Source organism: Zonotrichia leucophrys, chromosome 5 (genome assembly GCF_028769735.1).
Source record: "Zonotrichia leucophrys gambelii isolate GWCS_2022_RI chromosome 5, RI_Zleu_2.0, whole genome shotgun sequence".
Taxonomy (NCBI): Eukaryota; Metazoa; Chordata; class Aves; order Passeriformes; family Passerellidae; genus Zonotrichia; species Zonotrichia leucophrys.
This window is the reverse complement of record NC_088175.1, coordinates 17,332,002-17,356,826: the sequence shown is the minus strand read 5'-3', so window position 1 is coordinate 17,356,826 and position 24,825 is coordinate 17,332,002.

Genomic DNA, 24,825 nt, shown 5'->3' with positions numbered 1-24,825 from the left:
AGATAGTTTATGGACAAACCAGAAGCAGCTGAATGTAAAATGGTGTACTGGTTACCTCTGGCACCTCACTGCTTTTTACTGCCTTGGCTCCAACCTAGTCAACAAACTGCAGGATCAGAACCAACCAACTGAGCAACTCTCCTTCATGTGCTGGCAAACTCATCCTGTTTAGGCTGGGAGCTCAGATGAGCGTGCAAGCAGGGGTTACTTTTGCAGCCATTGCCTTCCTGCACAACCAGCCGGCCTCCAGGGGAACAACCGGCACTCGGTGGAAGGGACCAGCTGAAATATTCAGATGGTGTCAAGACATCTCTTCCTTATAAAGAATGTATTCATTTATTGGACAGAAGCAAAACTCCATGCCTCTGCTTTCTGGCCTCTCAAGAGTGAGAGAAATCACTGTTACTCAGTGGACAACAAAAATTTCTCCCTCGTTATTTCCAGTGCCAAGTTAGTGGATAAAAAGTTTAGTGTACATTTTTTTGAAGAAAACTAAAAGTTCTTTGAGCTTCTTCCATTTCTGTTGGCCTTCTAGACCATACTGGTATTTATATAACATATCTGATTTATTTGGGGGATTGTAAAATATCACAGGTAGAAGGGAGAGGAAGGTAAAGAAAAGAATTCTAAGATACAATGGATATATTTATTTTTTTAAGAACTATTGTTGCTCTCTTCTATGCCCCCTCCCCTGGCAAAGGTGAACTGCATATCTTTAGTTAATAATTAACTTGTCATGAGCTCCATCAATATCCCATCATCTAAGTGACAGAGGGAAGGGAGGCGATGGGGGAGGTGATCAGCACGACGTGCCAGCTCTGCCCGCAGCCTGCGATCTCGTCTCGGCCATAATAAATAGGATGAAATGCGCTCCTGATAAATGCCCATGTCATGGAGAGATTTTACCTTCACTCAGAAACAATGTAATATCTCAGCTATTACCCAAAATAATTTATCAATGTGTAATAGCTTTGTGCAGAGCTCAGATAGGAGGGGAGCAGCACTGCCCGAGATGGATGGATCCTACCTTCTGCTTTTAATTTTTAATGCTCGTAGGCAGCTTCACATTAAAGGCCAGGTGTCATATATAGACTTAATGTAAGAATGGAGTTCATGAATTCTAATCAGGAGAGAATCTCCCTCTCTCTTCTCTTGCTTTAGTCACTTCACTTTTTTTTATTTATCAATTTTCCTCTCTTTCTGTACTCCCATCTTCTTTGCTTCTCTCTTTTAGCCCATTTCTTCTTCCCTGTTCTTCAGCTACATCTTACTCCCTGTCTCTGCAACATAACTATTTGGGTAGCTATTTGCTATTTTCAAAAACAGTATCACCACTTAAGGATGAACTACTTCTACCTTGGTCCTGGTGTCATGATTTTTCCATAGAAAAACAAACTCAACATAGGTACCAGGTGAGAAAGTTAAAATTTTATATCCAGGAAAAAAACTCAGGACAATAGTGATCAAGTGTGGAAAAATCACAACCGAGTTCATCCAAATTCATTGTGGAATAAGTCACTGAAAAGATCCTATCTTGAAGGGCCAGTGGAGAAGGCATATCCCATAAAGTAGCCAATTCAAATAGCCTTGCAAAGAAACATGTTTCTTCAGCTGGCAAGAATACAGTACTGGGGTGTGTGGATCCAAAATCTACCAAATCACAAGGTCTCATTTTCCCAGTATTTCTAGTCTCCTTATAGCCATGCCAACCACATAAATGTTCTCTTCACATTCAACACTGCACACATAAACCCAGCTGAGCTGAGACACATCTCCCCTGGTGCTCTGCATCACAGGAATCTATCCAAGGGCCTCCGTAGCAGTATGTAAGACAACAGGATAATTCCAAGAAGTGTCATTCAAAACACACCATTAGGAGTCCCAATAAGAAATACCATTATTGTATCCATACACTACACCAAAGCATGACGTACCGTCTGGGTGAGACACACCTGAAAGCACCAGCAGTGCATGACAGCACTCTCAGCTCTGCACAAAGAATGGAGCTGCAGGAAGGAAGGGGGGAGCACCACTTACTGGCCAGAACGTGCAGCCGGGGACATGCTTCATACTAACAGCACGCACAAAGATCAAAGAAGCGCCACAGGCTGCAGAGGAAAAGATCAACTGTTTGGACTTTGTTTGTACTCAAAATGAAGGAAAAGAAAAGCGCATCAATGCGATACTGCCCACGGGAGGAGCACTGCCAGAGCTGCCAACCCGTTTACAACCACTTTGCTGACTTGCAAGCTACAAGGACACCAGTGCTGAGAGGAACCTGGGCTCGATTTCCTGCCTTCTATTAACAAAGGTCATGTTAACTGCTCCATTTGTTGGTTGACCGTGCAGGGATCACAGACTGAATGATTCTTGGGAAGTCAGTCAAAACAAAAGATTCTTCTTGTGCCTAAAAACCAGGATGGTATAAAAAGACTTGGCTGGTGCTGCTTCCATGTCCTTTTCCAATAAACAGAGGACAACTGCCTTTAGGGGTTGCATTGTCAGTTTACTATTTTCTTTCCCTCTCCATTCAGAAATCTTTCTTTCTAGAACATGAAGAATTTAGCCTACCAGAGCAACACAATTTTGTAAGAAACTTTCTTTTAATATTTCTTACATTCCACAAGGAATTTTCTCTGAACATTCCTTTATTTCCACCTTACTCCTTCCCAGCACTGCATGTCACACAGTTCAGAGGGTCAGATCTGACCCAGCTAAAACAAATAGCACATGCAAAACTACACTGGCTTCACATGACTCTTCAATGGTTGATCAAGGGTAAAGAAAGAATTTGTCACAGTGGGACACCATTCTTTCTGCACAGAAATAAGCCATCTCTATAAAAGATGTTAAAATCAAGTTTTAAGAAAAAGTGATTGCATAATTGATAAAAGCTAATACTTATCTTTGTGAATAACAGAATAAGAGACTGCAAATATTTGAACAGTGTGGTACGAGGGTACAGGGAACATGTGGCTGTTTGTGGGCAGAAGCCCTGGAAACTTCACACTGTCTAAAAAGATCGCCAAGACTGCCTTATCAAGCACATTTTGCTCTTCTAAGTCTGTGTGTAAACGTATTACTGCAAAGGCAGGACACCAGCATTCCCTGGTGCAGCAGGCTTAGGACACCCTCTGTGATACACAATTATCTGAACTAATAAGAAGAGAGCTGTTGTTTGAAGAGGACAGAAAGATCGGGTTGCCTCCCCTGAATACCACTCACTTAGTGGCTGTGGCCTGGCTCCAGGCCAGGAGGAGAGCAGCATGCCCTTGTCTGTGTTGAATGAAAGCCCATTGCCTGCTGCCAAACAGCCTCAGGCAGACAGTGATTCCAAGAACTGAACTAAGAGCTCTAAACTCATTCATTCATAGTCCAAGATCTTTTCTAACTCCAGGAGAAGTGATAGAGAAAAAAGAAAGCTAACAGGTAACAGTGCCCCAGGTAACTGTCTCTTGCACCATGCAGCCAAAGTCTAATCAGGGTCTATTGCTGTCTTATTCCATTGCTAACACTCTGACTCTAACTGCCGTGTACTACAAATTAATTCATTCCTTCAGGCCTTGCTGTTCAGTAACTGGCTGTCACAGCAATCTCCCGAGGAGCTAATTGAGAGTTGTGATCCGTGCAGTATTTCCATTAGTGCTGTAATGACAGGCAGCCAGACACACACATGCGTGCTCGCACACAGAGCACAGGTTCCTCTGTACCCACAATGAGGAACAAATAGCAAGCCAGTGCCATCTCAAGTGTTCAGCAGCAGCTGGGAAAAAGGGAAAACAGGAGGAACAATATCCATGATTCAGACTGAGGTCATCTAAACTTGCCCTGAAAGAGAGCAACTTGCTCTCAAGACCAGCTCCTAATTTACTACAGGAGAGTAAAATCCTTCACACATTCCTCTTCTGTCCAATGGCACTGTTCCCAGAGACTACAAATTCCACCACCAAGTCACCTCTTTTTGAGTGCCCTCTCCATTGCAAGGTGGGACCATGCAATGTAATCTCCTTAGAGATGCTTCTTGAGTAAGGGTGATTGCAGATGTAGCGGTATGTAGTACTGTAGAAGACACTGATATAAGAGTCTTACAGGTTCTGCTTCACAAACTAGAAGAGATGCTAATTTGGGAAGAATGTACTTGATTGGTTATGATGAGGTTCATTCAGGAACCTGGATGGCTCAAGGGTGAAGTCCCTTTTTGAACTTGGTCTCTTTTTAATTTTTCCTTTCATTTGTAGTTTCAAGCAGATCAACAGGAAAACACTACATGCAGCACCTGTAATAGTTGTGCCACCTGCTAGTGAAGACAGCCATCATAAAGAACATGTTTTTAGGTCCCTTCTGGACTACAGCCTCATGGCTCTCACCTAGAAAGCAGAGTGATTCAGACTAGTTCAGTAGGTACTTCTCACTGAGTGTTTTATTACTTCCAAAGATGTGAGTGGTTTCTTTATAAATGAAAAGTATTTTAAAATTTCAGTAACAATGGGAAAGAAAATCACAACAATTATTATCTATATATATTATTATATTATATATAATAATTATAATATTATAATTTTTTAAAATTATGTATTTGCCAATGAATTAATTCAAAGTGATCTGTGTGATTATTGTAGTTGCCAAACAGATTGAAGTCAACAACTTTAGTCACCCCTAAGTTGAGATTGTTGCAATGGTAGAAATAACTCAGCCATGGGTATGGAAGTAGTACAGGGAAACTATCAGTAACTAGGTGAAGGTACCTTTGGTTGGGACAGGGCTACCCACACACTCCTAGATTTCAAAAACCAGCTTTTTGTAAGGAAATGAGCTGCAGGTTCTTCAGTGCTTTCCAAAGAGCAGACTCTGCTACAGCCAGTTCAGTCTGGCTTTAGGGGTACAGGGAAGATACCCATTCATGGTACACAAACAGCCTTTAGGGCTCAAATAGAGGATTAAGTTACTGAGCCTTAAGAAGTTGTGGCATATAATCCTAGCTTCATAATTGAGCATGTGCATGCTTCTGGCATGTGATAAATGCAAGGTCATTTGACTTAACCTAGGAGAAGACAGCGTTAAGTGGAATTACTCCATGTCTGCTGCAGGCTAGTTGTGCACACAGCTGTTACCACAGCTCAGCTGATACACAGCAATTTGTTCAGTTGTGCTAAATGTTACTGCATGTACAAACCCCTATTCTGCCCTCTTGTGACAACATTACAGGAAAATCCAGTTATTTTAAAAGTCAGATGAATTTGATAATGGAAACATAAATTTTAAAAAACTTCCACAACTGCAAAGGGTCCCTGGAAATAAGGTTAACACAGGATGTTCTGCAATATCCATGTAGACCTATACTGCAATAGGTTTGACTCTCCCATGTATAACTGTAATTACAATTTTCAATTGGAAATACCTGCAATAGATATGATCCCACGAGGACAGAGCAGAAGTTAACAGATCAGGTATATCTACCTCTTCTACAGCTAATGAGGCTGAAAGCTCACACCACACCAAGAACATGCGAGCTTCTGAAAAAAGGCAAGAAGATAACAGTGAAGAAAGTTCCAAAAGCCCAGGGTCAGAGGAAGTCCTGGAACAGGCCACATGGTCCACTAAGGTGTGGAATGTCCTATGACTCCATTTTAAGGATTGATCGGGGCATGCCCAAGGAATAAAAAGTGGGCATAAAACTTATCTCTGTTTCAATGTTGAGAAAGCTGTGGTATAAATGGAAAAGGTCCTGAGTTCTGATCAATAACTTAACAACAGATAACAATTTACGATGTGTCACAGAACAGCTTTGGATTCTGTGCAAAGTGCTAAGTCATGCTTTTTCTCTTCACATGTGTTACAAGATGGTTTCCAGCTGAGGGATGAGGGTGGAATGTGTACATACAAGGAATGATTTTTTCCAGACTATTTTGAACAGATTACTTGAAGTTAAGGTTACTGATTTAGTGACCATGTCCTGTATTTCAGCACAAACTGATCTCTTCATCAGTCTGCCATGCCAGCACACATAGCACAACAAGATCACCTTGAACAACCTGAAGCAAATCCTGTGGCCATAATATGTTAAAGAAGCCCCTGTTCATGTCAGCATTTGACATTTCCATAGTCTCCATGCACAGCACAATTTTGAGGGCTGACTCTTTTGCTACCTCCAAGTCTCAACATCTGTGTTTCCTGAAACATAATCTTGTCAATATTTGCACAAGTTTGGGTTTGTGTTTTTTTTTCCATGGCTCACCAGTGCTTGAATTAATCCATTTTCTAAAAAGAGGAAGATGACAAGCCTGACAAACTTTCAGTGCTCACTGCACTGTTCAGTTTAATCACTCAATCACATTTCCATCACCTTCCTTTGAATATTCTTGCAATAAGCAATGCAGTCACAAGCAGAAGACCACTTGCACATGTGCTGTCCCACAGCTCAGCAATAGGCAGGGATGGGCTGAAGGAAAAGCACACTTGGACTCAGTGCACAGGCACACAGAGAGCACTTGTGCACACAGCCTCAGGAGAGTCTGGGAAGTTCTTGCATGGTGCAGTAGAAACTAATTTCTAAAAAGATATTTTCGGATTAGTGCAACATGGAGAACTCTGGGATGTTTCTCCAGAGATCCTAGTGTGAAACCTGGGCAAGCACACAGCCAGCAAGTGCACAGCTACTGCACATGAGTGCTTGGCCCTGCAAAGCCATCACGCTTCCTCCCAGAAAGGGTTGGCATATCCTACCTGAGGGACAGCTCTGTAATGTAACAATGTGGAAATCTACAAAAGCAAAACAATGGAATAGGTCTGTGATACAGTAACTGGTTTCATATTCACTGTTGGGTCCAGCAAGGTGAGGTCAGCCAGTCTCCATGGTTTTGTCTATCAAACCCAAGAAAAGCAGGAGAACATGTCTATTTGCAGACTTGGTAATACACCACTGCTGTGAAGCTCTTCCTAACAATTAATTTTTGATAATCCAGGCCATGACTTGTGAAACTTTTTCATCCATACAAACCTAGCAATGAAGTCTTGAAAATAGACACAAACACTTGTATACATGAAAAGGGTAAACTGCACTTTAAACCAGTTCTCTACCTTCACCAGCCAAAACATCAGGAACTGCTCTCACCCTCAGACAAGAATGTTGCAGTGGAACCAACACTGATTTTGCTAGCAGACATAGAGGTCATCTATCAGTTTAGTTAGTTGTCTCCAACAGGTCTTAGTTGTCCGATTAAATATTATATCTTGCAGCAGCGCTTGAGAGTGCTACAAGTGTCATCAATTGTCTGTTAGGCTGGATGAACCATGGGTCCTTCATATTCTTCTTGATCTCCAGGAGAGAATGGGTTAGTGCTCCCCACTACAGTTTGATCTTTGCAGGGTGGTTCTAAGCTTGAGGCCAAAAACTCCAGAGTGAAGTGGAAGAAAGGGCTGAGCTGTGGAAGGTTATGAGAAGCATACACTGATTTCTCTAGCAATTCCCAAGGCTGCTGCTGGCTCCATGACTCTGACACACAGAGTGAGAACATGGAGGGAAGCTGATGTGGAGATGAAGCAAGCTATAATTTTCCCAGAAAAAACCAGATACAGCACCTAAAACACCTTCACATCACACCTTCTCCAGCAAACCCAGGCCAGCCCCAAGGTGCAGCACAGTCCACCTGTCTCAGCTCAAGCTGTCCTTGCAGCATTGTTTGATACAAGACAACTGGCTACCCTATGAACATATCTGCTCTTCCTGTGAGAACAGGAGTCTTGAGAGAGAAGGAATCATCATGATGCAGTGACCTCATCAAATCATTTGGAGAGAAGCTGTGGGGGAGATCTAGTCCAGTCCTGAAGTGAGACGTCTACCACTAGAACTTGTCAGCTGTGCCTTTGTCTAGCTGAGTCTTGGAAACTTCCAAGGATTGAACTTCTATCATATCTATGGGTAATGTTTTTCACTGCAGCACAGGCTCCCTAGGAAAGTTTTTCCCTATGCCTGCTTTGCATATGCCAAGACACAGGATACACTGGTGGCCACAGCTTGCAGAAGACCAAGTCCTATCCAGACTATTTTAAAGATGGTAAGCAAAGCATGAATAAAAATAAGAAAACATTTGGAAACAGATTCACAAAGAGAGTAAAAATGCATTTCTCATACTACCTGAAACTTAGCACTAACTAGAGGAACTCCTTCAGGATTTCTGTTTTCAAAAGCTCTCTCAGTCAGCAGAACTGAAGAAAGATTATGGTACTCTGATACTCCCTCTGACAGAATAAAGCAGCATGAAAACAATCAAGAAGACATTAAACAACGTCTGAATGCAAGCCTAACTTTCATGGCATACTCTGTTCAGTAGGGTGTTTTACAGAGCAGGGACTTCAATCTCTGATTATGATCTCTCATTTATGCTACTCAGTTCTCTAAGGTAGTTATCAAGCACAAATAAACTCACAGGGGCACACTTGTCCCCTCTGGTTCTAATTAATGCTACTGAAACTCATCATTAGCTAGGTGTATGAGGGCAGCTCATACACATGCAACCATCCATCAAGAAAAACCCATTGTAAAATACCAAATAAAGCATGTTTTGACTTCAGGGAGCCTTTTCTTCAGGATATTTTTCTGATTCAGTTCAAGAGAAGACTAAAAAACCAAAACTCATGTACATAATTCAGCTCTTTATCCACTTCTCTGGCTAATGCAAAGAACTAGTTTTAGTCCATGTTTCAACTCGGCTTACTGCATAATTTAGTGCAGTTGTCTTATAAATCACACTTAGAATCACAAAATTAGGATTGGAAAGGAACCCTACAGGTCTTCGGATCTCAACCTGTGCTCAAAGCAGGCCCAGCTTCAGACTGAGATCAGACTGCTCAGGGCGAACTGTGAGTCTTTTCTGAAGAAGACAACCACTCCCATTACAAAGAACTTTTTCCTTAGAGCTACTGTAACTCCCCTATTGCAGGCTGTATTCATTGCCTCATTTTTTCTCTGGGACTCTCTCTGTCTTTAACCATCCATTAGGCAGTTGAAAACTACAATTAGATCTCTTTTAGCTTTTTCTTCCTAGCTGAATAAACTCAGTCCTCCAGTCTCTCATTTTACATCATGTACTCCAGTCCTCTAACCACCTTTGTCATTGTTGGGCTTGTTCTTCTTTGTCAACATCTCACCTATACCAAGAAGCCCAAAAATGAAGACAGGACTACAGGTACTGTGATTGCCGAAAAGAGGGAAATAATCACTCCTTGAGTTGCTGGATACAATCACATTGATCCAGCCTAGTATGTACTCAGCTTTCACTACCTCAGTCACACTGCTGATTGATCTTCAACTTGTGTACCTGACCCCCCAGGTCCTTTACTGCAGAGCTGCTCTCTAAACACATGGATTCAAACCCACACTTCTTGCAAAAATTACACACACATTTTGATATGCCTTAGCAACACCACAAAATCAACATGTGATTTGTAATTCAAGGTCAGAAAATACACCTCATGTGCAGAACAGAAAACAGATACAAGGGCAGCTGAATTTGTTTGCAACTGACAATTTAGGGCACATTTAGGAATAATTTACAAATTGTATTCCCCCACCTCCTACTTTACTTTTTTCCTTGTGCAGTATCTGACCCTGAAATGGTTGTATAAGACATCGCAACTTTTGCCTTCTCTGAGGTCACATGGACCAGATGTAGCAGGACAACCTCATCACCTGTGCCTCACTGGAAAGAGAGAACAAGGTCCAAATGTTTGTTAGCAGAGTCAAAGGAAACAAAACGGATACATCTTTGAACCACAATCTCTTGCCTGTGGGCAAAAGAAAGGTCTCTGGTTCACAGTATCTAGTTGTAAACTAAGGCTGGGGAGTGAGGGGTGAAGGAAAGGTCAGGACTTCAGCATTCCCCTCATCTTCTCACTCTGAGTTTAAATGAACAGAGAGAGGAGAAGAAAGATGGCCTATCTTGTCAAAGCAATAGAAAACACTGTAGCTCTCCAGAGAGGGCACCACAATATGGAGCAGTGAGGACGAGCAGGAATTTTCCACTTGTCTTCCCTACAGTAATACTTCTGATGGGATATTGAACTGTGTTAGCAGCACCCCTGGTACAGAAGGGTAGTCTAAGACACTGTATCTGCTCCATCTGGTGATTTCAGAACATGTCAGCTGCAAGCCTGAAATCAAGAGATGAAGTTAGCTGCAGGCAACAATATAGGGCACTATAGACTATATGCAACCTGAGGCTGCAGCTTGGTGGTCATGGCAGTAGAAGAGCTGATGGGAATTTCCCATTCTTCATAAGCTGATCAGTGGTAAGACAGATTTTATGAAATGGGATCCTTCATATTTCTTATTTCAGTTTTCACTTCCTTCCCTTCTATTTTATAAAAGCTCAATCTCTCTTAGGTAACAAACAAACAGCAAATGAGAGTACATTATATCCATGGCATCACAGCAGTCTGAGACAGACACATCACCACAACCAAAAAGAGGAGGGGAGGAAGTTCATACAAAGTACTGTCTTGCCTCGGAAGGCAAATACACAGACAGAAAGAACTCCAGCACAAGTGAAGAAAGCCTTCAGTTTGCTTGGCTCTTGAAGCAGAGGACTGGAGCAGCCTACATTTTGACTTAATTGTCACAAAACAGTGCACATGACAGCAGTCAGTATCTTCAAGGATAAGCAGTAGCAACAGATTATATACACTGCCACGGATGTGCATGTTGCATTGCCAGAGCCACAGATGCTACATCTGACAACCAAGTTTGGGTGACAACACTAGGTGCCTGGACTACAACTTGATGCAAAAAATGAACATCTCTGTAGCATATTGTGGAACAAAAGCTAACACTTTCTTTACAAAACCATTTTCTGTTTCATTTCCCAAATGGAAAGCCAATTCTGAAAAGCATAGATACATTTTCTTATCTAGCTGTAGGTTTATATGGTGTACTGCTGGTAAGGAATCTTTCCTTCCTTTGCTAACACTCTGGCATCAAATCTACTGCTCAGGAAAAGCCCAGTCTTCCTGACCGAGATCACTATTTATACTGGATGCCCATTAATTGCATTGCTTGAAATGATTTGCTGTGGGTTTTCTTTTTTATTCTAGCTGCATTATGTCGTGATCTGATGACTGATTTGGTCCTGTGAGCAATCATGAGCCCAAACCTATTGCTTCTAGCTTGATAGAGTGTATATCTCTATTTCATATTCAATAATGATGAATGGTCATGGCTTACATTTATATAGGGCCTTTCATCCAGAAAGATCCCAAAGCACTTTACAAATTGATTTACTGTGCAAACTATGGGGTTTATTCTCCGCTTCATAAGCTCGTATAAATCCCATTGAGTTACTTGCACTTCATCACAGTACTTGGTACTGCCCAAACAAAGCACAAGCAATACACCCAGCAGAGACTCAGGGAATACTTATGAAAATATGTAAGAGTTCATAACTTCAGTTCTATGTCTTATCCAAAAGGCAGAATCTTTAGCAGGAGAGCATCCACCTAACCTAGAAAAGTACTACTTTCTGCACTACTTCTAATAAGGCTTCTTGCAGTAAAGCATTCCTTGGAGAGGACATGACCCAGAGTTGAGTCTGCCTGCTCACAGGACTGCACCCTCAGAGAGTAGCTGCTAAAAACCATCAGTTCCTCCTGTTTAAAAAAATACTATTAAACAGAAAACTACTAGCAACGAAACACCAGTAGCCATCAATACAGGTTCCTTGTGCATCTTGAGGGTTGCAAAAAAAATTAAACGAGGAATACTCAGGCAAACTTCCTGGCAACAATTTTGAGCAAATACTGAGCACAATATGATGCTCTGCACTAAAGTTTTGAAGCAAATCATCCAGTTCCCTTCTCCTCTGTTTAACTTGGAGTGGGAAAGGAAATGCACCATGTATGTGCCTGGGTTGATCAGCTGCTGTTGTTCCCCACCAAAAGGGAATCCCAGATCTGGGATCTAGGCTTTACATTTCCAAACCTAAGAGATACAGAGTGAAGCCGGGAACTCATGACTGAGATGACAGGTAATCAACTTAAATATTTTCTCCACCCAGTCTAAAAGTTTTAAAGGAGCAACACCATCTCTACCTCCATGACTTTGTCAGAGAATTAAGTGAGGTGCATTAAAAACAAAAACAAAACAAAAACAAAAAACCCCCAGAGATTCTCTAATAAATACGGTGCCTGTGAAAGTGTGAGGCCAACAGTGGCTCTTAGCAGACATGACCCTCGCCATGGTGTAAGCTGAGTACCTACCTTTTCTCCACCATATCACTTCTGAAATGGCTGCAGAACAAATGCTGGCTCTAATCTGACCAAAGACCAAGTCATGCCAAATTATCCAAAGTGGGTGAGAGACCCAGGTCCTCAGGGATTTTAACCAAAATTTGTTCTCTTGAAACCCAAAAAGAAATAGCTCACAGATATTTGAATATAAAAGGTAATAATCTAGTCCGAGAATTACATAAAAGTTCCAGTTGTTGACCATTGTCTTTTTTTTCTTGGCCTCTCAGAATTAGCTGATATATTGCAAGAATAAGTACAGCCAAAAATAAAAAGAGAAAAAAATCTTTCCCTCCTTTATTACATTATGGACTGTTTGCCATATCCTTTATTAGTGCCAGAGCTAAAAAGAAACATGGCACAGGTTAAGACAGGGCAAAAAATCCTTCTAGAGAACTGACAGCATCGGCCTGAAAGGTCCCATGTAACATGTATTCCTGGGGCAGGTGGAAAACATAGGGGGATTTATCCAGCAGTTTCTTGATAGGTAAAGGCCAATGCAGCTGCTGTCAGTCCCCAAGTTATGCATGTCCCATCTCTATTTTGGTCAGCCCTAGGTGCTTGCCCAATACCTTACATAATACCAAAAGATGTAAAATCTTCTGGACATCAAATGAGGTTTTAAGGAGGGTGCAGGTACAGAAGGCTTCCATCCTTAGATGGTTTCATGGTCCAGTCTTATCTTTCCTACACACATTCCTCTGCCCATCCAGCACTTTTGCCCGAGCTCCTCCCTCCTCATTTTAATTCCCCTGTATCTTATGTTCTGCATGACAGTGGCTCCTTTTTCTCCTTCTGGCTTTGATGCCAGTATGAGAGGAAAGACTATAAAGAGCAAAGCTTCCAGTTGTGGTCTGTAAGATGACAGTGCCCTTCAGATGTTTGGAAAAACAATGACATAGAAGACCAGATCAAGGCCCACTGACCTAAGATAAAGCATATATTTGCATCAATAGAAGAGTATATGAGTAGTCCCTAATGAGGGCTTGTTACAGACAGCACTATGAGAATTTAGCGGCCAAACACTAGCAAGAAGTTATTGGTCTCATATGAGTTACAGAAAAAAAAAAAATCTCAGTAAGTTACCTACATTTTATAATGCAGATACTGAAGAAAGTATAATAATGGCCCTTTGCCTTCCTGTAAATCATAGAATCATGGAATGGTTTGGATTGGAAGGGATATTAAAGATCATCTAGTTTCAACTCCCTGCCTTGGGCAGGGACACTTTCCACTAGACCAGCTTGCTCAGAGCCCCGTCCAACCTGACTATGAACACTTCCAGGGATGGGGTATCCACAATTTCTCTGCTCAACCTGTTTCAGTGGGTCACCACCCTCACAGCAGAGATTTGCTTTCTAATATCCAATCTAAACCTGCCCTCTTTCACTTTAAAGCCCTTCTCCCTTGTTCTATCAGTACATCCCCTTGTAAAAAGTCCCTCTTGAGCTTTCTGGTAGCCGCCTGTAGGTACTGGAAGGCTGCTCTAAGGTCTCCCCACAGCTTTCTCTTCTCCAGACTGAACAACCCCAACTCTCTCAGCCCATTTTCATAGGAGAGGTGCTCCTTCCTTTTCAACCTCTTTGTGGTCCTCCTCTGGGCCCTCTCTAAGCAGTCTGCATCTTTCTTGTGCAGAGGACCCCAGAGCTGGATGCAGGACTCCCAGTAGGGTTCCAGGAGAGCAGAGTAGAAGAGTACTGGGCACACTGCCTTTGATGCAGCCCAGGTTACGTTTGGCTTTCTGGGGTGCAAGTGCATGTTGTTAGATCATGTCAAGCTTCTTAGTTTGACATCCTTACATCATTACCTTCACACTGCAGAGATAAAAGGGTTTCTTAGCCAATAATGAAAGCGTTATTATACGGACAAAATATTTAATGCTGGCACACGTTCTACAACCTGGTCAAGTTTTTCTGGACAGCCCCAGAATGACACTACCAGAGCAGGGCACCAAAAGGTCACATAAGGCCAAAACAGGAGGCTCCCCATCACAGCTGCACTAGGAATGTTCAGAAACTAAAGACCTCCACTAAAAAACTAGAAATAAACTACAAAAGCTACAATAACTTACCTCTGAGCCAAGGCTGTCTATAGTTTTAGAGTTTTAGGAATCCTGAAAGATTACCAAGTACAGCAAAAGGACCTCCATGTTAGGAGACACCATGTTCAATCTAACTGTTCAGCAAGTAGCTGTAAAGATTTTAGGGGGTTTTTTTACCCTTAGAAAACTTGTCAACAATGACAGGATCATCTCATCAACACTGAAGAGCAAGTGACATAAAAATTATAAAGTAATTGTAAATTAAGGATATCACATAAAATTAATTAAACAGGGATTTCCCAGTAAAATTGAAGAAAAAATGCCTTACAAGAAATGACAGCCAAAATGACGGAGATTAGATTTTATTGGCACTCAGCTATAAAACCAAGGACCAAACACATGCTGGAGACTGAGATTCTCCTGAAGTAGGACGATCCCGACCTTCCATAGCAGGTGACACATTCACAGGGGCAGGGATACTAGGGAAGCCTGCAACACTTTCCAAAGCTTTTTTTATCCTAGGGATAAGAAGATTGTCACAGTCCTCCATGTGCACCAGTCTATTTAGGTTCAACAGCACTAAGCTCATGTGATATCATCACAGCAAAAAATGAAGGAGACAACATTTTTGGGAATGAAAACAAATACTTCCAAAAGTCTTGTAAAAAGAAAATATGACTGGAGAACAACCTTAAGTTTTATATGCACAAATAAGAATAAAGCAATATGATACAAAGCTTTCAGTTCCTTGGCCTTTGCAGGCAGATCCATTTGGACAGAATAGAACAGTGTCCAGCACAGTGCATACTAAATATCTCAGTGTCCAGTTTCATGAGTACGAAACATTATTGCATCTCCCTGTGGTATCTCCCATTCAGCCAACAAACTTTTCCTCCCCAGAGATGGCATGGCATCTGGATGCCCACAACAGCCAGAGACAGATGCCTGGTAAAGCCTCCTATCTGAACAGGATATGATAGCACCCAGATCATCACTAAAGCAGGAAGGGAGTTCAAAAATACATGAACTGAGGACTGAGAAAACTGTGTTTTACAGGAGCTTGTTGCAAGAGCAAATGGAGAGCTACAGGGCTCCTGAGGTTTTTCCTTCTCAAAGCAAGTAAGTGTCAGAAAGCACAAGTCCTGTTTGTTTTCAGACTCCCAGTGTGGAGAAGCATGTTGAACCACACCATACTCCTGCAGCCCTCCCTCCCTCTCTCTCATCCACCGTAGATATACAAGGCTAAGTTGATGAGCTGTTCAGCTTAGTGTGAAATGTGTTACATTTTCCCCCCAGCTGCTTCCTGATTGCAGTATTTACTTTTAATCTCCTCTGCCTCAATGCCCGATAAAAACTTTGTCACATTAGATGGTGACAGATGGGAAAGAGAAGGGGGGGATCACTGCAAGGGAATGTCCTGGCTTCCCAATAATTTTTCACAACGCCAATTATGTCCTTCAGTGCTTCCCGGCATGTGCACCCATGTCAGCAAAGAAGGAAATAGAAAGGCATAAATAAAGACAAAACCAGGCACTGCGTGGCTTTAATCTGCAGAATAACATTTCTCATTTGGGTGAAATATTGTTGGATTCTCTCCTGTGCTGGAAATGGAGACACACGTACACAAGATATACACAGAGACACAGATGCGCAGAGTTCACAGCTGCTTTCCTCATGCATGGGTACTGCCATCCTCACAAGCAGCTCTCAGCATTGTGATCAGGAAAATGCAGTGTCTCCTGCTTTCTGAAAGGTATCCATGTCCAGCTAGCCAAATCTTATGCCCTCTAACCCAGCTACCATTGAGCAAGTAGGAGTAATGTGAAGATTCTCATCTTTAGGGTTTCAAAATGGTTCTTAGAAAGTTTCAGATCATTTATGTTGTACTTGAGGCTCCTTGCAAACTCCAAGCCTAATCCTGCATGCCACTACATTTGCCTTGCTTAGATGTTCCATCCAAGATGAGGGGCTAGAAAGGATAATCCTTGGAATCTGAGTCATTTCTTGCTTAGATTGCCCAGAGAAATGAAATGTAACAGCAACCACCTATATTTGTGGACATATTTATAGTAGCAGATGAAAGTAGTCATGGAAGCAAAGAGAGACAGCTTCAGGAGGAAGGTGAGAGACAACTTTGGCTCAGGCTGGGATTTATACAGGCATACCAGTACAAAAAATCCTGTTTGTTTGCCTTTATGTACCTTTTTTGTAAACAAGAAAAAGAAAATAAAAAACAACATTTTCCCAGACATCTTTTCCTTTGAACTAAGAGAATCATGTGCTTTGGATCACGGCTACTATTGTCTTGACAATTTTGGTGATCAATACCGACAGAGATAATGAAGGCAGGGGAGCCTCAGCCGGAACAGAGAGAAAGGGTAACTATTCTAACAAGTGAAACCTGTCATGATGGTGTACATAAATGCTCACAGGTAGGGCATCCATGCATGTTCCATTAGGTCAGAACCTGGCCTGCAGGACTCTTGGTAAATGCCAAGACAGTGTCCTTGTCTACATTACATACGAAATAAGATATGTAAATATGTTAAAAAGCAAGTACTCCCAAAACAGGAGACTTCCAGGTAGCTACAAACTGGGCATCAGCCAAGGAGCTACTCATTCAGTCTCTAGGGGAAAAAAAATATGAATGAGAAGCCTCTGGGCTCAGGGCTAGAAGATTTAGTAGATATCAGACAAAGGACTGTGAGCCACAGAAATTATACATGGACTCTGCTGTATTAGCATCAAGAGAACAAACAGCTGGAGATGGAACTGAAAAGATAGGGGAGAAGACTGCCAGTAAGTTCTTCATCTGTGTTCTTCAATTGCAGATTTGTTCCACAAAAAGTAGCTAACTAGTAACAGAAACATTATGCTCTCAGAGCATCCTTTTGGTTTTTGCATTACCAGATTTTGGCAGTGATATCTATATTTACATGCCTGTCACTTTGGATGTATTATAGGCAGGTTTACAGAACTGATTATGTCAATGGAACTCCTCCAGAAGCTCAACTACAGCATATTACAGTGGAGGTGAAAAATGCTCTTTTCCCCACAGACAGAACCAGTGAGGTCCCTGAAGAACTTGTTGAATGAGAAAGCCACAAATTAGCAGCCCCAGGCCAGCTACACCTCAATGGATGTAGGAACAAGAACAGCCATTTACAAGAGAAAATTAGTCTGAAGCAAAAAGAAATGTCAAGGCAAAGAGATTTAAGAAGGGTAAAACTCAGATACGAATAATATTTAAAACCCTGTTGCCCTTCTGAATTACGACAGTTGAAGGCTGCGAACTGTGCATGGGCCATACAAAGATCCCCTGCAAGGTATCTGTGATAGAGCTGCTAAAAACACAGCATCATGTTTGCAAGCAGATAAAGCAGACAACTGCCTCGGGGTGGAACCATGTTCTAGGATGACATTTCATTTTTATAAATATATTGAGTCCAATTACTTGTGGTTCACTAACTGAGGAAAAATCTAAAAAATAAAATGTAGGTACATCCAAGTTATTTGTTTTCATCTATTCTCCAAATTAGTTACTTAGCAAGTAATATGCTCAGTTCTTCATGGCAGTATTTTTGGAAATCAAATAAAGGTATTTCTACAATGAAAGAAAAGAAGCAGCTATCTATTGTTCTAATGTAATTTGATCTAGAAATGTCTTTTTCTCAAGCAAAAAACTGAATCACATTTTCTTTCTCTGATTTTTTTTAGAGATTATCAACTAGTATTACTTGAATCTGTTCTCATTTGCAAATTATGTTAAAGGATGGGACTGTCCTAGGAATCAGAGGCAGAAGAATTATATTCCTACTCACATTTTTGTTTCCTTTTAAATGAGAAGGATAAGAAACCCAAACGCAAAAGGCTCTTTCATCCCAAGTTTATCAAGCAATACCCACCCCACAGTTTCTCCTCAGTCCAGCTGTGTTACCTTCCACACTTTAATACATGATCAAAGAATTTTTACCCTCCTATCTTAGAGCTTACCCTCAGACTGAGACTAAAGCACTGTCAGCAAGACTTAGAGAAATCTTATGCTTTTCCTGTTATGAAATATGTGCATTTATATGTCTATCCCCCCCCACAAAAAACCCAAAACAATTAGATTTTCCTTCATTTAGGCACAATGAGCTTCCTACCTAATGATGGGAGGAGAACAACTGGCAGACATTCAGCAACTGTGTTGTTCACCAAGGGGACTTCACATGCTACCCCACTGACTTCAGTCTCTAGAGGACAGACAGAAACCCAGCTTCAATATGTGCTCAACTTTGCCCTGCCCCCACTTTTCTTAAACAATATCACCAGTTGCTCAGTGGAAAACTCCAGCCCTTGAAAATAAGAGAAAATTCACTTGTTTTCCTCTAATCATATGGTCTAGCACAGTAATCTAAGGAAGAAATTTAAGCTAAACTTCCACATCAAAGATCTCTCTGTTCAACACAAAGCATTGAAGGCTCTATGGACAAAATGGTCACTATATAACCTGCCCTTCACAAGGAAGCATATACAGGTTAGAAGAGTTTGTGATACTTTACTCAGCTGGTAATTTTAAAGGTATTTAATAAAGTAAATAATAATTCCTGTCAAGGAAGAGAAGACAACATTCTTCCTGCCCTACAAGGCACTGAAATCAAATATTGGCATACCTGCATCATCCATACTAAGCTCTCAGGCTAAGCTGCAGAGTACCTGGATTCCTAAAAATATTCACAAAAGAATCGCAAGAGACTTTCACAGGAATCAAACCCATGGTCAGGAGGCTCAGTGGAAATATAAAGGAGCCCACAAATTCAGGACATACTGTTTCAAAAGTCCAAAAACTTGTAAATTCTATTGATTTAAAGGACAATAATATGTGTTTACAAAGCATCAGCATTAATTTGTTTAAAAGTGGGCTGTTTAAAACTATCTAAAAAGATAATGAAACTTATTTAGAAAACAATCCCAGTGATGTTTCATGCATTTCTCATTCAAAGTCTATGACAAAACAGCATATTTTCAATATTAGCATATTTTTACCTTCCATTCTGCAGAAATTTACACATATTTTTCTTTACACTAAAAAAAATACAACAGAAACCACGAGATTTCTTTACAGAGCACTGATTCAGGAGAAAGCCCACAGGTTAAACAAGATACCAAATTGTTAGAGATCAAAAAGGGTGATTTTAAAACAAATGACATTTTATTATTCATCTACATACACAATTTTTCTGAGACACTTAGGTCAGGGCTCTTCAACTGCTCTGCCTGCAGCTAAGGTTGAGCCTAGGGTTAGGGTTTTGAAAATCACAAAGCCCAGAGCTCCAGGAGGAGCACTGCAGCTGCAAATGTCATCCCACAGGGAACACAAAACTGCCACAACGTGGCTTCCTCCACAGCTTTTTACCTGGAACTAGCCTTAGCCCAAGATTGTGAAAACCTGCCTAGGGTTAGGGTTAGGGTTGCACCTAGGGTTAGGGTTTTGAAAACCACAAAGCCCAGAGCTCCAGGCGCACTGCAGCTGAAAATGGCATCCCACGGGGAACACAAAATTGCCACAACGTGGCTGCCTCCACAGCTTTTTCCTTGGAACCAGCCTTAGCCAAGGTTGCTTTTACTGCTGACACTGGTTCCTCATAATTCGACTTAAGTGAGCAATGTTAGAGCAGTATTTATTTTTGTCCTGTTGGATATTACAAAATCACAGAATGTTAAACTATTTTAATGGGCTGTAAAGATCATCGAGGCCCCACCACTCCCTGCCTGGTCAGGGACATCACTAGATCAGGTGGCTCAAGGCCTTATCCAACCTGGCCTTGAACACTGCTGTCACTGAGGCATCCACAGCCTCCAATAGCACTCTCTTCCAATGTCTCCTTGCCTTAACAGTAAAGAATTTCTTCCAATATCTAATCTTCCCTCCTTCAAGTCTATACCACTGCAGTTCCTGATGAAGAGTTTGGAACTCTTTGGAAGTTTGCTGTGAGGTCTCCATATAACCTGCTCTTCTCCAGGCTGAACTGCCCCACATTTCTCAGCCTATCTTCATAGGCACCAGTCCTCTCATCAACTTTATGGCCCTCGTCTGGACTTGCTCCAGTAAGTCCACATCCTTCTTACATCAGAAGACAGGAAAATCAGAGAGACCTCAAGCAAGATCTTGGAAGGATTTAGCTATACGACTCCAAGCCATTCAACATGGAGTAGAAGTATTATGGAAACATACCATAACTGTGACCAGGACAACAGAGGAAAAATGAAAAAGCTAAAACAAAGCCCAAACAAACAACACACACAACAAAAAATAAATAAACTAATTAATTATTATTATTATGGTAGAATGGTGGTTGTAGTAGTCGTAGCATACCACAGACAATCAATGCTGTTGCTAATGATTCCAATGGAATGGCCCAAACTGATATGAAGAAACAACCCCAGCTGTAACCAGTGGTCCTCAGATGACATCAGCAGACAGAAGCATCAGGACTGGACCCGTGCACAACTCCTCACCTCATACTGAACAGGAGGAAACAGCACAGGAAACTACTGGATAAAGCCTGTGGATTTTAGGCAGCCAGTGAACCACAGCTGAACAAGAGGGGGCTTATCTTAGAGCCTGCACCCTCCTCCCACAGAACCAATGAGCAGCAACTCCACAGGCAGGATACAGAAGTGAGTTAATTCAGATGAGCAGAACTGCAGCATGAACATTAGGACTTAGGACCTCCACACTTTCAGGTGAAAAAAACCCCTCTCCTCTTTAAATAAGTTTCAAAAATAAGTTTCGACCACACATACTTGTCCACAGCTAGGTGGGGTGCAATTTTGAGCCCTGCGAAAGCAGAACAGGGACCCTATTTGCTTCTCAGTGTTTGTGAAGGCGAGGATAGAGGGTTTCAGAAAGATTATCTCACAGTTCAAACTCGTTAATGAAAGAAATAAATTAACCAAGCTCATTTTTCAGGGAATTCTTGTGTAAACTGGAAATTTTCCAGTCTGTGAGCCCCGCGCTGCGCTAACCCATAAATCACAGCAAGCAGGTTGTCTGTATAGTGAGAGCAGCACGTTTGGAGATGGAGGGGCGGGGGCTTGGGGGAGAAACGAGCATATGTTCATGGAGAAAAAAAACCAAAATCTAAATAGGAAAAAAATACCTCCCTTGCCCACCACTGGAACAAAATGAAAGGCTTGGCCTCAGGCATTGGAACATACGCTGCCTGCAAAGAGCCCCCCAAACCAGGGGAAGGCACCTGAAACAGGTCATCTTTTAATTGAATACAATATTAATTACCACGTGCACCATTAACGGTTTGTGGAATTTGACTAATTAATGTAATAGTTTCTGAGTCACGCTCATTAAATATGAAAATTACGCTGGTGAAAGGTATCGGTTTCATTATCAATCTTGTATGGACAGGATGAGGGGGTGGGGAGAGGGTGCAGTGGAAAGATTCCCACCCCATATTATTTGTTGTTAACTCTCTTCTCTTGGATTTTGTTCAGGTGAGCAGATGGAAGAGCCAAAGTGAAAAAGAAAGAGACAAGGAGAAGAGGAAGCATTGCCTAATGTCATGAGCTAGTGGCTGCAAGTCAGAACCCAAAAGCTATCCAGATCGGAGTGAATGTGCCCTTTCATTTAGTGGAAAGAGCTGTGTGGTCTGCATTAGGCTACAAGTTGTTGTCAATTCACATCATAATGCTTAGTTTACTTCATTCCCCTGGAACAAACATAATGAGAGAGACTGATGTCACATGGAGTACTCAATTCATTAACCCATGTAAAGCATGTGGTGGTTCCTTATTGGAAAACAACAGGGAAGGTAATTATCACTGTTAAAACTCATCTCCAGAGCAAATCATGCACCAAGGATATGCTGACACATACTGCCATGGGACACATCGTCACAGGGGGCAAAACTGTTACAAAAGGAGGATCAGAGATGCTATACCTCCTGCTCCTATTCAGCAGCCCAGGTAGGGGCAACTCAGACTTACTTAAGAGAGAAGTGCCCTCAGTTCTGTATGGGAAGAGTACTCACCTGCATGCAGGATGTCTGGGATGCAACAGAACAAAATGCAGAGGTCACCATCTAGATTGAAATTTGAGAATAAGTACACAGTTGGGAGCGTGTGTGAGTGTGTGTGATTCATATCCTACACCAAAGAAACACAACCTCTTCTGGACTGAAATAATGTTCCATACAGATTGTATTTTCCAGTCCTACCTTCTTCCCAGTCACAGGGTTTCATTTAACTTCTTCCCATTTATTTTAAAGATGAACTTTGCTCTTTTGAGTACATTAAAATATCCAGGGCACTGTTGCCCTACAACAACCTCTATACTTGACTAAAGGTATTTTGGTTTCACTTCTGAATATATTTCAAGTAGCAAAGAAGATCTAAGTTACACAGCTCTCCTTCTTGCTCTCCTGAATGTAGTTCATCACGGCAGTTAATAGGAAACTTTTGGCTCAGGAAGCCCAAATGCTAGATTTCCAAATGCCACTGTTCTTCTCAAAGTATGCAGTAGTGTCACCATCAAACAGGATACCAAGTGACATGAATTCTTGTTGAAACATTTACAGCTGCTTCATACTGCCAAAGTTCCCATGGATTTTGTCAATGTGAATAGAGAGGACAAAGATGGAAAGTTTCCCAACCAACAGCAGAGTAAAGACATTCCTCTCTAGGAAGCACACTGAGCAGCCATGCTCAGCCCATTGCTTCTCATTAGCACTACAACAGCTTTTATCAGCTTACACTCATTTTTACCTCCACTGACAGTATCCTCTACAGACTAATTTAATCCGTTTCACTTCCTCTCATTCTCCACTGGGTTTTTTTTCATACATCCATGTTGATGAAACAGAGAGGACTTTTCAAACTTGTGTTTGGCCATTATTCTATGCACAAAAGTCCTGATTGGAAAAAGAAAACTCACAGCCAACCCACAGCAGTTTGTGTTAGGGGAAAAGCCTTTGCAGCTAGGAAAATATCCAGGTGGCAGCTATGTAATCAATATATATTATGGCCTCCTGTATCTTCCATAACTTTACTAATGAGTTCACAGTGTTTAATTAATTTAGCACTATACTGGTGAGATATGCTGTCATTGCCTGCCTGTTATCTCTTTCTATTTAATTTTAAATGTTTCTGTAGCTCAAGTGTATCTCTGAATGAAAGTCAGTGTTCCCAAAAGAATATGACAGTAGAAAGTAGACACTTTCAACTTCAGCTACAAGAAGACAGCGGAGTAAGAACATGAAGGATAATACTCAGTTAAACTCCGAAGTGGGTAAGCACAGCTATGCTGAAGCGGCAGCAAATTAAGTTATTACTGAAGTGCCAGTTAGATGAGTGCAACAGCACTGCCCTTCAGATCTATAATGTTCCATCAAACATCTGGAAGTGAACCTCCAAAGGTGAGGAGGAATTGATGGTTTTGCTACGTGATTTTGGTATTCAATGTTTTGGGGTTTTTTTTAAGACATATCTTTCACCCAATCACACGTCACAAGTCTAGGCATGTCCACACCTGCTAACAAATATATTTAGGAGGCAACACCTAATTACTTCCAATAGCTAATTTAATTGTTAAAACTGCACAGACCTTACTTCTGTTACCTCAACAAAGTGGCACTTATCTAAGCAAAGTTATAAGTACTTTATTATCACCTCAGTACCAGGTCTGAGTGAATAAATTCAGACTGCCTTAGATTCACCTTTAAAACACCATTTTGTACTTCTCCGTATTAAAAGATGACACGAATTTGTCAATGTAACACACAAAGAAAAGAAAAGTATAGTAAAGCTAAGGCAATAAACAGCTTTTTTCCTATTTTAAGGATTTTCAGGTTTAAAATAAGTGTCAAAATTATTCTGCTGAAAGATTTATAAGGAGAGTTGATTTTTTATTTTTTTAAACAATAAGATATTAAGAAATCAACAAAGGGATTTTTAAGTTTCTGCTTTACCTTTCAGCCAAGCAGTTTATTCACAAAACATTCTTTGGGTGGTTCATCTTGCCTAAAGACTTTGGACTGGTTTCAGAAGTATTGCTGTCCCATCAAAAGTACAGGACAGAGACCAATAGTGATTTCTCCAGAGCACAGGAGTTGATGGCAGAACTAAGAATACAAGCCCACAGCTGTGACATTAAACTTAAAATAAATACATCATTCTAAACATAAGGATAAAAATAATGTCCTACTGTTGAACAATGGTTCATAAGCAGAAAGACATCATAATTACTGTTTAGAGACTTTACAGTGCCAGCATCTGTGCCAAAATCCCCTGAAACAGCATACTGATAGACATAACAGGATTTGAAGTGTATATGTACCAAGTTTAGCCTCCTACTTTCTCGGAGAAGCTGATTAGCAAAATTTCAATATGGAAGGGATGTATTGATCACATCAGGCATTCTGTGATTTATGAGTTTATGCAAAGAACATTCTGTCCTAGCAAGAGCAGACGGCAATGTGTAGAGCAGTGAACTCTATCTAAGCCAGGTCCCT